Below are 12,909 nucleotides of genomic sequence, written 5' to 3'. Positions count from 1 at the left end.
CCATGCGCCAGGCACTGTGCTAAGCACTGGGGATATAAAAAGAGGCAAAAAGGCAGTCCTTGCCTGCAGGGAGGACTCTAACAAAGGGGACTACCAAATGACACTGGATGGCCTCCAGTTCTGAATGCTGTGGAATGGCTGGAACAAAACACAGGACTTTTAAAAAGCTTCTAAGACCACTTTTCCTTCCGCCTTCCCCAACCCATCCCTCCTTCCAGCCTGTCCATAAGGACGGTCATCCTCACCCTTCTTGGTAAAGGGGCTAAGCCAGTGACAGGTGGGCGGAGTCAAACTCACTCCGAGGGGAAGGGAAAAGAAAGGAGGGGCGGGGAGTGGGCGGGACTGGCCTTTGGCACATACGCAGAAGGGAAAGCTTGTCAGGCGCCCCCAAGGTCCCTTCAATGCACTGCTTTGCTTGCACCCCTGGGCTCTGGCCCCGCCCTCAGCGTGGGCAGCTGTGGGCTCGCTGACTGACCGAGCAGCGCAAAAGCAGGTCAGATGCCCGGACCACTAAATACCTGGTGTTTGGGGTCCCCGGGGACAAACTCACCACAGACAAAGGAGGCGCCTCCGAAGAGAAGTCCCTACAAACCGCATCGGGGCTGCGCGCGCAATCCCAGCCAGACAGGCACCGCGCCTGCGCAGACACAATCCAAGCCTTGAGCTACCTGCCAGAATCATCCTTGGGGAGCCGCCAAATCCTTCACCGAGTCACGGAAAGACGGGGCTGGGGGCGGAGAGGGGAGGAGGGGGCTGATTTTTTTTAAACTATTAGAATGTAAGAGCTGGAAGGAGCTTCAGAACGATAGAATGCTGATGCTGTAAGAGCCTTAAAGCATAGCATTCAGTATCAGAACTGGTTCAATAAACGTTTACTGAGTGCCTGCCAGGACATAGCGTGTCACAGTGGACAAGTATTAAATGCCTACTGTGTGCCAGGCTGTGCTGGGAGCTGGGATACAATGTAACAAGTGAAACAGTCCCTCTTTGCAGGGAGCAAGGTCATGTATGTGTCTATATAGTATTCATAGAATAAACGTAAGGTGTCTCACAAGTCAGTGTGGTTTTAAGCTTTAATAAGTTCATTCAAGTTATGCACATTTAAGAGCCTGCTGTGTACCAGATCCTGTGCTAAGCTTTGGGTAGAAAAAAGATGCCAAAGACAGTCACTGCCCTCAAGGTGCTTACAAAGAAGCATAGAGTAAACAAACATGTACAAATAAGCTGTATCTAGGATAAACAGGAAATATTTGACAAAGGGGTAGGTCATTATTTTAACATTGGAATTGAAAGGGATTAGAAAAGTCTTCCTCTAAAAAAATTTAGAAATATCAATGATCTTAGAAAAACATGGAAAGACTTGCACTAAATAATGACGAGTAAAATAAGAGAACATTGTATATAGTAACAGCAACATTGTTTTAAAAATGATTTTGAGCAAGTAAGTCATTTCGACTGTTATACTCGATGTAACTATAAAGGACATGAAAAAGGATACTATCTGTAATCAGAGAAAAAACTGATAAATGGAAGTAGGTATAGGGTAATTTTACATATATACCTAATTGGTCTAACGGTAGCCATCTCTGAGGAGGGGGAAGGGAGGAAAAAGAGGAGGAAGGAAATTTACATGATAACTTTGTTGTGTATTTAAAAGAAATAACAAGTTATACATAGTGAATGTGCAGTTTCATGTGTGGTCATCTTTTTTATTGTGCTATGTTATGGAAATGCTTGTTGTATTCCATAAATTTAAAAAAAATTGAATTAAAAAATATCGGTGCTATAAACGTGTAAAAAGTCATTTGAAAGGTTAACTATGTACAATTTAAAAATAGTAATGTTTCTTATTAAAATTCCACATAGCCACTGTCATGTGCTCTAGATGATGCTTGAATTTTGTAATAAATAAACTTTTAGCAGTTGCTGCTTAGTGACTAAAAGGGTTTCATTTATAACTCTAGACATAAGGTCATTCAAAGAACAAGTTTTAGTACATACAACCAAAGATCAAGTTTTGATGTGACCCTACAAGAAAAGTATTAGATCTATTTCTAATGGATATAAATCAAGTGACTGAAGTGACCAAGCAAGAGGAGGTCTTCTATGGATCCATGGTTATGAAAACAGTATCACCTGGAAGCTGTTTCACGGGCAATGTATAATGACAGGGTTTTCCACCTTCTTAAAATTGAAAATTTTAGCTTATTTTCCCAAATTAGTAAAACTAAATAAGTGTAAAAATAATTTAAATAATTGAGTTTTAAAAATGATATTTCTGCAAGTTTTTGGCATTTATGCTTCTCAAGTTAGTAAAGGTTTAAACTGCACTAAGACTTTTGGGACACCCTATCTAAAGCGAATAAATATAAAGTAATTAAATACAAAGTAGCTTGAAAAGAAAGACACTGGCAGTTCAGGGTATGCAGAAGAGCTTAACGTAGTAGTGTAAATACAATAAAAGCCATCTAATCTAACCTCTTCATTTTACATATGTGGAAACTGAGCCCCAGACAGGGAAAGTAACATTCACAACATTGAACATTGAGAAAGAAGCAGTCAAAGCTAGAACCCAATGATTAATAGCTGAGTGTTCCTCCTCCCCAGAGGTTCCAGCCATTCATTTCCCCAAAGACCTGATCATTATTAGTAACTCTTCCCTGACCAAGTCTAGTAATAAAGTTCCCAAGCTTCTAAACAAGCCTAAACCCCTGGCTAAGTTCACAGACAACCCTGGGTGAGAGGGGGAAAGACTGAGAAGATAATCTGATCTTCTCCCTTAGTCACAGGCCATAACCTTTGCCCTTCACATCTCCATAAAGACATAACAGCTCCAGCTTGTCTCCATGGAAACCTTATAAACCCTAACTCCAATTTCCTCCACCAGAATGGGTACCAGAAACAACCCTTTTGTTGTGTAATTCAGATCATACCAAGTCTAGGGACTGGTCCAAGAGAGAGGTGGAGGCATGGAGAGGGTGGGGGACCTGGGAAAACACACAAAGGCTAGGCCCGACCAATAGAGGCTTAAGAACTGGAATTTTGCTTAGATCCTGACCCAGTTGTAGTTTGCAGAAAATCTCTGCCACAGTAGGCTGGCTCTGACCTCTTCAGAAGGTGAGATTGTTGTTGACAGGGAAAGAGATGGGAATAAAAAACAAAATTTATCAAAGAAATGCAACAGGTACCTGAAGATTATTTAAAGGCATGTTATCCAGAGAGTCATATGTGTTATGATATGATAATATGATATTATGATATCATATTAAAATGAGGTTTATACAAACAGCATGGTGTGACAGATAAAGAATACTGGAGTCAGGAAGACCTGGGTTTAAATCCTACCCCTGACACATACTGGCTGTATGATTTTGGGCAAGACACAACCTCTCGGTATTGCAGTCAACTCCAAGTCTATAGCAATTTCTCACAAGCAGCTGCCTACACCAGTGAAATGAAGAAAAAGGAGGAGGAGGAGAAGAAAAGAATGATTTTTCCATCAAAATCCATTTGTCCCTCCCTTAAACTTTTCTATTTCTATTGAAATTCCTATTTCTATCATCCCAGTAACTCAGGATCATAATCTAGACTCCTCCTTGACTTCCCCTTCACCCTCTACTCCATCCTCATGGACACTCTGAGACTCTACCATTCTGACTGGCTAATCCCTTTTTTTTCAGATTGCCATTTCTGGAGGGACTCAAACTATGCTCACTTAACTCTGGCTTTATTTACTCTTGAGATTTCTCCACCTCCTCAAGAAACACCTTGCTCCTACCTGGGTACCTTTCCTCATGGCCTCTCTTTTGTGTTATCTTTCCCCATTAGGATGTAAGTCTTTAAGAGGGGACTATCTTATTTGCTTATATTTGTATCCCTAGCACTTAGCATGGTGCCTGATATGTAGTAAGTACTTTAATTTATCAATCTAATTATTGTCATCTCTTTCTCCATGTCTCCTTCGATCTTCTCTCCACTCAAACACACCTGTCATCAATTAAGAACTTCCTAATTTGTCCTCCTGCTTTTGGTCTCTACAAGTCTGTGCCTTTACACACTGTCCACCATACAGAGGATGCACTCCCTACTCACCTCTGCCTTTCGGAAATCCTAGTGCCCTTAAAAGTTCATTCAAGCATCATCTTCTACATCAGAAGTGTCAAACTGTGCTTGCCAGGGGCCTACAAAACTCCCAGTGCAACCCAAACCAGATTAAAAGGCAAATGGGAAATGTGTAACAAAATAAACAAAAATACAATACAGCATGGGGCAACTAGGTAGTGAAGTGGATAGAGCACTGGGCTTGGAACCAGAATCACTCATCTTTATGAGTTCAAACACAGCTTCAGACACTTAACTAGCTGTGTAACCCTGGCCAAGTCACTTAAGCTTGTCTACCTCAGTTCCTCATCTATAAAATAAGCTTGAGAAGGAAATTGCAAACCACTCCAGTACCCTTGCCAAGAAAATCCCAAATAGGGTCATAAAGAGTCAGACATAACTGAAACACCTCAACAAGAACAATACAGCATAATGTTACTTTATGATTTTCTAAGTCAAAGTGCTGCCTCCAGGGATCTGTTTCTATTTCAGTTTGACATAACTGCCTAGGTGAATCACTATTCAAATTACCTTGCATTTTACTCATCTATGTGCATATTGTATTGTCTTACAATGTGAGCTATTGGGGAACAGGGATTGTTTTATTTTTGGCTTTATATTCCCAGCTCCCACCTCCACCCCAGTACCTAGCACAGTGCTTTATATATAAATGCTTGATAAATTGTACTGATTGTCATCTTGCAACCTGAAGAAAGAACATTGGAATTGATTCCAAAGTCTGTCAGTTACCATCCATGGGATTTTGAGCTTGTCCATTCCCCTCTCTGACCTTCAATTTCCTCATGTTTAAAGTAGGATAACAATGCCTATCATTCCTACTTCTCATGGTGCCTAAATAACCTCCCAAAGATCTGGTCATGGCACTCCTCTGCTCAAAACCCTTCAGTGGTTCTATATCAACTACTGAGTAAATTTTAAATTCATGTACTTGTCACTCAAGTACTTCAATCAATCAGCAAACTTCTATGAAGTGCCTATTATGTGCTAGGCACTGCCTCTACAACCTGGTTCTATACTACCTTTCCAAGCTTTTCTTATGATACTCAGTTCTATGTATGCTACAGTCCAGCCAAATCAGACAACTCTGTGTCCCCAAACCCTCTGTGAACTCTCATACATCCTTGCCTTTGTTCAAGTTCGTTTCTGTACCTGGAATTCACTCTTTCCACTTCTTCTTGTGGTAGATTCTAATACATCCTTTAAAGCCCAATTTAACTACCATTTCCTCCAAGAAGATTTCCTGACTCCTATGTCAGTAATGACCTACCCCCCTTTAACTTCATATGTGGTGCTTCCATTTTTTGTATATGTCCAAAGGATCATAGGACCATATTTTCTGATGGAAGGAACCTTAGAATTCAAGTGGCCCAATCCTATTATTTATAGATGAGAAAAATGAGGCCCAGAAATTATTTTGTATATATTTTATATGTATTTAGCTATATGCATGTCATCTCCTGCCAATAGAATATAAGCTCATTGAGGGCAGGGAAAGTTTTATTTATATCCTTAGTGCCTCATACTCAATAGGCACTTAACTAATACTTTTTAAAGCAAATGAATGAACAAATGAACTGATTAAAAGACAATACACAGTAACAAAATCCCAAATCATTGTGATGTTATATGGCTATGAATCATGGCATATCACTACCTTAGAAAAATCAAAATTGCAGGTGACCCAAAGAGCAATGGAAAGAGATATAATGGCTGAAAATGAATGGCAAAATATTAACTGATAACTTGCATGTCAGAAATAATATAAAAGACATTATGAAGGATATAAATGATTGGTAAAAATATGTGAGTCAGTCAAGTAGTGAAAATAAAGTATTATAGATGGATGGTCCAAGCACTAAAGTGTTATCCACGAAATATTTTAAAAACCAAAAGATATCATATTGTTAGCAAGATGGTGAAGTAGTATTTTTCCATAAATCTCTCAAAGCCAACAAACCTCAGAAAAAAGAATTATGTATTGGATACAGAATAATTAAAGCTGAATTCATAGAATATGAAGACTGAAACATTACACAAAGTGAAATAACATAGAAGAATTTAAATATTTCCAGTTTAAGAGGCCATACTCTTCAAACCTCTCCATATGCTAGGCGTAGTAGGTACAACCAACTTCAAAAGACTGGGGTTCTGGGTCTGGTGGTAGATGTACCAGTCAGGTCTCTGACAGCAATGAATAAGCTTGACCTCCTACACCCCAAAAGAAGAAGCAGACATTGATTCTGTCCAGTAAAGAGAAAACAACAGGAAGGTAAAGCAGTAGACATGGATAGCACAGCACTGTGGTAGAATCAGCTAGATAGGAAGTAGTCAGCTGGAGGAAAGAGTCACTATGCTAGAGAGAAAGGGAGCTGGGATCTCAGATGGCAACATTCCTTGTCCTCCAAAGTTTACTCTAGCCAAGAACAGCAGCTAGGCCCCCACAATACCTATCCAAGTCAAAGGTAAAGAATGTCCTACACCTACTAGATGAAGGTCTAAGCAGCACTGGAAGGAGAAGATGGAAAAAAAAAAAGAGGGAAACTAGAGACAGGTGTCTACAAATACAAGTGAAAGGCCAAAATACCAAAAGAATAAAGGAAAATACCTGGGCAAAAGCCTCACCCAGCAAACCAACATATAAGCTTATAAAATAGAATTAACAATACACAAGAACTAAAACAGAAGCCATAATACTACAAATGCACATTATGCCACAAAAGAAAGTGAACCAAAATTTCCTAGTGAGCATCCCGTGGATGTCACAGAAATCATAAAATAACAGCAAGAAATTCCAGGATGGATGATCCACATGAAAAACAAAAATGTTAAAAGAAGAATAAATTAGATCAGAAATCAGAGCTCTCAATGTAGAACTAAAAACTTTTTTTAAAAAAATCAGTTAGAAAAAATTTGAATATGCAATGGAAAAGCAAATGAGTAATTACAAAATAGTTGAAGCTCTGAGAGAGAATAACAGATGTAGAACACAAAAACATAAAAGTGGGAGAAAATTTGGCAGAAGAGTCAGTCAATAAACTTTTAGTAAATGCCTACTATGTGCCAGTCACAGTGCTAAGTGCTGAAGATACAAAGAAAAATAACAGGTTTTGCTCTTAAGAACTCACAGTATAATGGAGACAACACACAAACAAGCTATATGTACACAGAAAGGCACTAGAATTAAGGGGGATTGGGAAAGACTTCCTGTAGAAGGCTGGGGTTTAGCTGGAACTTGAAGACAGTCAAAAGGTAAAGATGAGAAGGGAGAGAATTCCAGTCATGAAAGATAGCCAGTGAAAATGCCTGGATTCTGGAGATGGAGTGTCTCGTTTGAGGAATAGATCAGTGGATCACCGAGTACAGGAGTGAGGAGAGGGATATCGTTAAAGTGTAGGAAGACTGGAAAGGTGTATGTGTGTGGGGAGGGAATTGAAGGTTTTTAATAGCAAAGGGAGGATTTTGTATTTGATCCTGGAGGATACAGGAAGCCACTGGAGTTTATTGAGTGTGGAGGGAGTGGGGAGGGGTGTTAGTGATATGGTCAGACCTATGCTTTAGGAAGATCACTGACAGCTGAGTGGAGGATGGACTGAAGTGGGGAGAGTCTTGGTGAAGGGAGAGCAACAAGGAGGCTTACTGCAATAATCCAGACACAAAGGCCTGCACCAAGGTAGAGGCAGTGTCAGAGGAAAGAAAGGGGAGGATATGAATGACATTATGAAGATAAAATCGACAGACTTTGGTAGCAGATTGGATTTGGGGAGTGAGAGGCAGTGAAGATTAGAGGATGATACCTAAATCATGAGCCTACGTAACGAGGAAAAACAGCAACATTAAAAGAACATGAATTCTGTGTAGGTCAAAGCAACTGCTTTGAAGAGAGGATGTACAGGAGTAATTTAAGGATTATAGTTTTCCAAAAAAGAACATGATAATTTTTTTAAATTTTGGACCCAAACTCCAGAACTCATCTACAGAATAGAGAAAAGAAAAAGAAACATATCATAAACTTAAATATTGAAATTTAAATACAAAGTAAGAAAAGGGAAAAAAGCACATCATGTACATAGTGGAACATAAGAGAGCATTCAGAATACATAGCATTAAATTTTCCTTTCAAGAAAAGCTGTATGATAAATACATATTATACTGAGAGCTATCCAACTTTGATTTCTTGTAAGTTTTCTTTTGTTCTCTGCTGTGCACTTTTCACTTTGTTCTTTTCCCCCCTCCTCTTGCCACAATTTTTTCTAAAGCTGAATACCACAGTACAGAAAAATAAAAGAAAATTTTCCAGGAACTTTTGAATTTAGATCACAAAGCTCTGATATATTGAATTTATAGATCACTAAAGTAAAAAAAAAAAAAAAAAGGCTTACTTGTGATGTTCCAAAACTCAGTGAACTATAAGGTATAACTTAAAATATCCTTTAAATTTTTTCATATTTCTTAATTCTTTTTTATTCTGAATTTTACCAACAGAAAATAGCATTTTTATATACATTAAGGAACCCAAATAAGAGGACTCCATATTAAACTGTGAATCTCTATTTCATTATTGCTTGCTTTTTTAAAAAATAGTATATAACAAATTTTATATATTAGTTTCAGAACCACGCCTCTTGTCTGTACTTCTTTCTGAACTTGCTTTTATTCTCCTCTGCATTTTAAAAAAATGTAACAATAACTTCTTTTTACATTTTAAAAAAACGCTAAAAGAACTGCCTTCTTTTTAGCATTATGATTGCCAACTTTTCCTCCCTATCCCACTTCAATTTAAAAAATGAAAGAAATAAAACTCTTGTAATAAATAAGCATAATCAAGCAAAATAAAACTCACAGAAGCCATGTCTCTTTCTATATCTTGTGTCCAATTCCTCTCTGTCAGGATGTTGTTTGCATGAGTCATTATATGACAGTACTTTGACGAGAATACTTGTCCTTCAAAGTTGTTTTTCTTTACAACGTTTGGTCCTTGTATAAATTGTTCTCTTAATTCTGCTCATTTCCTTTTGCCAAGTCATATTTCCTAGAATTCTCTGAAATCGTCTCTCCATTTCTTACACATTACAGAATATATTCCATTACATTCTGAAGCCACAATTTGTTAAGCCACTCCCCCGTTGCCTAAAAGGCCATGAAAACAATTCCTTAGCTTCTCCATCTTGTCTTTTCTGGCTTCTCTCCCAAGAGCAAAGCAATTTACTTCTCCCCCTCAGGGTTCTAGGATTACCCCTGAGTGGTTCCAGGTGCTTATTCTCCAATTCTGTTGACTCCCACTTCCTTCTGGGTGGTTTCTCTCAACTATTAGCCAATAGTTCCTCAGCTCCATTTAACCAATGAACGTCAATATACTTATACAAGATACTTACTTTGAAAATATAGTGAAAATAAAAATATAAATATTTTCCCCTACCACCTCAGGATTACATTCTTCCCTATTTGTCTCTGAGGCAAGTGGGCTCAGTCCAAACACTGTTTCTACATAACATTGTTCCCCTCCTCCCTCCCCCTGAGTTCACATCCAAATGAGACAAGAGGAAAAGTTCAGAGATGAAGCTAAAGTAGTCTCCTGAGGAAAGTTATACCTCTGAAAACATATTCAAAAAATATAAGGAGATAAATAGAATGGGTTAACAAAATCTAGAAAACCAAAATAAAAACCCAAAATAAGCACCAAACAGGGAAGGACTATAAAATGATAAGCAAATCTAAAAGCTAGTTCTTTGAAAATACTTACAAAATTGTTAAAATTTTAACTGAATAGTTAAAAAGAGGGAACAATATCAACTTCAAAATAAACAACAAAGTGAAACATCAAGAAACAAAAAAAATAAAGAGCATTAGGAACATACTATTACAGGATGCAGCATATTATACACAATTAGCTGCCAGCAAAACTGAAAATTTAAATATATGAAGAATGACCTAAAGAAATATAACATGCTGAAATTAATAAAACATGAAATAGAGATTTCTTAATGCATGAGTTGCATTGAGATATGTATATATGGATGTGTAAATATATATGTGTATATATATATATATATATATATATATATATATATATATATATATATATATAGCAAGTATGTATGAATACGTAATCTCCCCAAGAGCAACGAGGTGGTTCAATGAATAGAGAGCTGGGCATGAGGTAAGAAAGACCTGTGTTCAAATCTGAGATCAAACGCTGTATGAACCTGGGCGAGTCATTTAACTACTCCATTTTCCTTAGTTTTCTCAGCTGTAGAATGGAGATAACAATAGCACCTGCCTCCTAGGTTTGTTATGCCAATCAAATGAGATATTTGTAAAAAGTACTTAGCACAGTACCTGGCACACAGTACATGTTTAATAAATGTTTGTTTCCTTTGCCATTCCTCTTTATTCTCCCCTACCCTACCCGGAAAGACATCCTTTGCAACAAAGAATGAAACACAGAGAAAAAAGCAGTTAAGCAAAACTAACCAACATATCAATGTAGCCTGAACATATAAGTAATGTTTCATGCCCATAGCCCTTCAGCCTTGCAAAGAAGGGAAGGAAGTTCATTTTCTTATCTCTTCCTTAGAACTAAGCTTGGCCATTATATACAATTTTCAGCTTTGTTATTTTTGTTGTTTAAATCTAATTTGTTAAATTTAAATTGATGCAGTCATTGTATATATTAATTTACTTCACTTTGCATCAACTCATAAATGTTGCTAGGCTTCTCCAAAATCACCATAATTATCATATATTAAAGCACAGGAGCTATTCCCCAGTGGATAAATGGTCAAAGGAGAACAGTTCTCAAAAGAATTACAAATCCTCAGGATTTATTATAACAAATCACGGAAACAAAAAATATAAATAAAAAATAAGGTTTTACCTGATGCCTACCAAACTGGCAAAGATGTCAGAAAAAAATGTAAATAGCCAATAGCATAAGGAAATGGGCACCCTAATACCCTATCAAGTAGAACTGTGAATTGGTCCAGTCATTCTAAAAAGCAATTCAGAATTATGCTATTTTTAAAAAGTGACTAAATGCCCATATCTTTTGGCATGCAGATCCTACTGTTAGGCACAAATCCCAAGGAAGTCAAAGACAGAAAGATTCCTAAAACACTAAAGCATTTACATCAATACTTTCTGTAAGAGCATACAACAGGAAACAAAGTTATTGTCCATTGACTGAGAATGGCTATACAAACTGTGATACATAAACACAACTGAATGTTGTTCCTGTGCTTTAAGAAACAGTAAATATGAATTCAGGGGATATGTGCGTGCACACACACACATATACATACATGTTTGTGTACATATGTACTATATATCTATATACATGCATACACACATATATAAAAATTGATACAATGTGAATACAATACACAAAGTGGGTATCACAATGTAAATCAAATTTTAAGTATCTGAAACTGAATGTCATATAATTTTAATGACCAACTGTGGCTCTAAAAAAGAAATGAGGAAACACACCCCTTCTTTTATAAAATATGTGGGGTTAATCATGGATACAAGATACTGCATAAAACAGTCATAGGTGTGGTTAGTTTTGGTTAACTTTTTTCTCTCTCTTTAAATCTTTAGGAGGGATAGATTATTAGGTACGGGAAAGCAATATTTTGGAAATGAATGTGATGTAGCAGAAAAAATATTTTAGAATGAATTTTATTAATGGATGCAGTATCTTTATTGGCCACCAGAGGTGGCTCAACCTGCAAAAGTCTAAATTGCTATCTCACTGCCAGGCCATAGACTCAGAGACTTCTGCCTGGGTCTGGAATTAATCCAGTGGATGAAATAAAATACTATTCAAAAAATAAAATTACAACACATGCACAGTTCTAGAGTCCCCACCTTGTGTTGGGCTCTATTATCTCTGGTCATAACTCTCTTCCCGTTCCCTTCAACATAGGACTCAGATTTTAAACATACTGTGATCACAGAAAGAGCAACTAGGTGGCACAGTGAATATAGCACTTGACTTGGAATCAGAAAGGCTCATCTTCATGAGTTCAAATCCAGCCTCAGATACTTATTAGCTGTCATTTAACCCTGTTTACCTCAGTCTCCTCATCTGTAAAATGTGAAAAAGGAAATGGCAAACCACTCCAGTATCTTTGCCAAGAAAATCCCCAGATGGGGTCACAGAGAGTCAGACACAACTGAAACAACTGGACAATGGTCACAGAGAATATATAAACATGTAAAGAGATATATTTATATGTTATCTACAAACAGATATGTTTCTGTGTTCTATGTAGACAATAGAAAGGAAAAGGTCAAACTCTCCTATACAGAGCCATTTGCCTATAGCCATCCCCTAAACTGACTCCCATTTGTTCTCCTAGATATTCAGGTTTGGGTGGGGAGAGGAAATCCCTAAACCATGCACCCACAACTCATGGAAAATGAACAACAGAAGGGAGTGTGTCCAGAATCCCATCTCCAGATTACAGATTATAACAGGGAAAAGTGTTTTCTCCTGCAGCTCATAAGCCAGATGGGAATCACCAATGCCTGCTAGTCTCAGGACTAAAGATCTTCTTTCCACACTCCTCTCCAACTCTGTTCCAGTAGTAAGATCACCTCCATTCACAGTGCTGATCTCAAGCAGTCACATTCTGGGTCCTCCTATCTCACAGAAGTCCAGGTCGTGGCTACTTTTATCATATACTCAGTGATTAAGAAGTCTTAGGGGCAACAAGGTGGCACAATGGATATAGCAGCACTGGCTCTGGAGTCAGGAGGACCAGAGTTCAAATCCAGCCTTAGACA

The 12,909-nt window shown here is 37.8% G+C and overlaps 1 protein-coding gene across 2 annotated transcripts in view; it reads right to left on the bottom strand.

Moving 5' to 3' along the window:
- Positions 1-9,658, bottom strand: part of LOC140519184 (uncharacterized) — a 67,722-nt gene extending 58,064 nt beyond the window's left edge. Inside the window, exon 1 of one of the 2 annotated variants that reach the window (XM_072631992.1) lies at positions 8,963-9,658. The gene's annotated coding sequence lies outside the window, so the exon portion shown is untranslated. Of the gene's footprint in view, positions 1-550; positions 6,936-8,962 lie in introns of those variants that run through there. The other variant, XM_072631993.1, reaches the window with a different exon arrangement.
- Between the last annotated feature and the right edge of the window lie 3,251 nt (positions 9,659-12,909).

This window comes from Notamacropus eugenii, chromosome 1 (assembly GCF_028372415.1).
Source record: "Notamacropus eugenii isolate mMacEug1 chromosome 1, mMacEug1.pri_v2, whole genome shotgun sequence".
Taxonomy (NCBI): domain Eukaryota; kingdom Metazoa; phylum Chordata; class Mammalia; order Diprotodontia; family Macropodidae; genus Notamacropus; species Notamacropus eugenii.
This window is presented reverse-complemented; position numbering and strand designations above follow the sequence as displayed.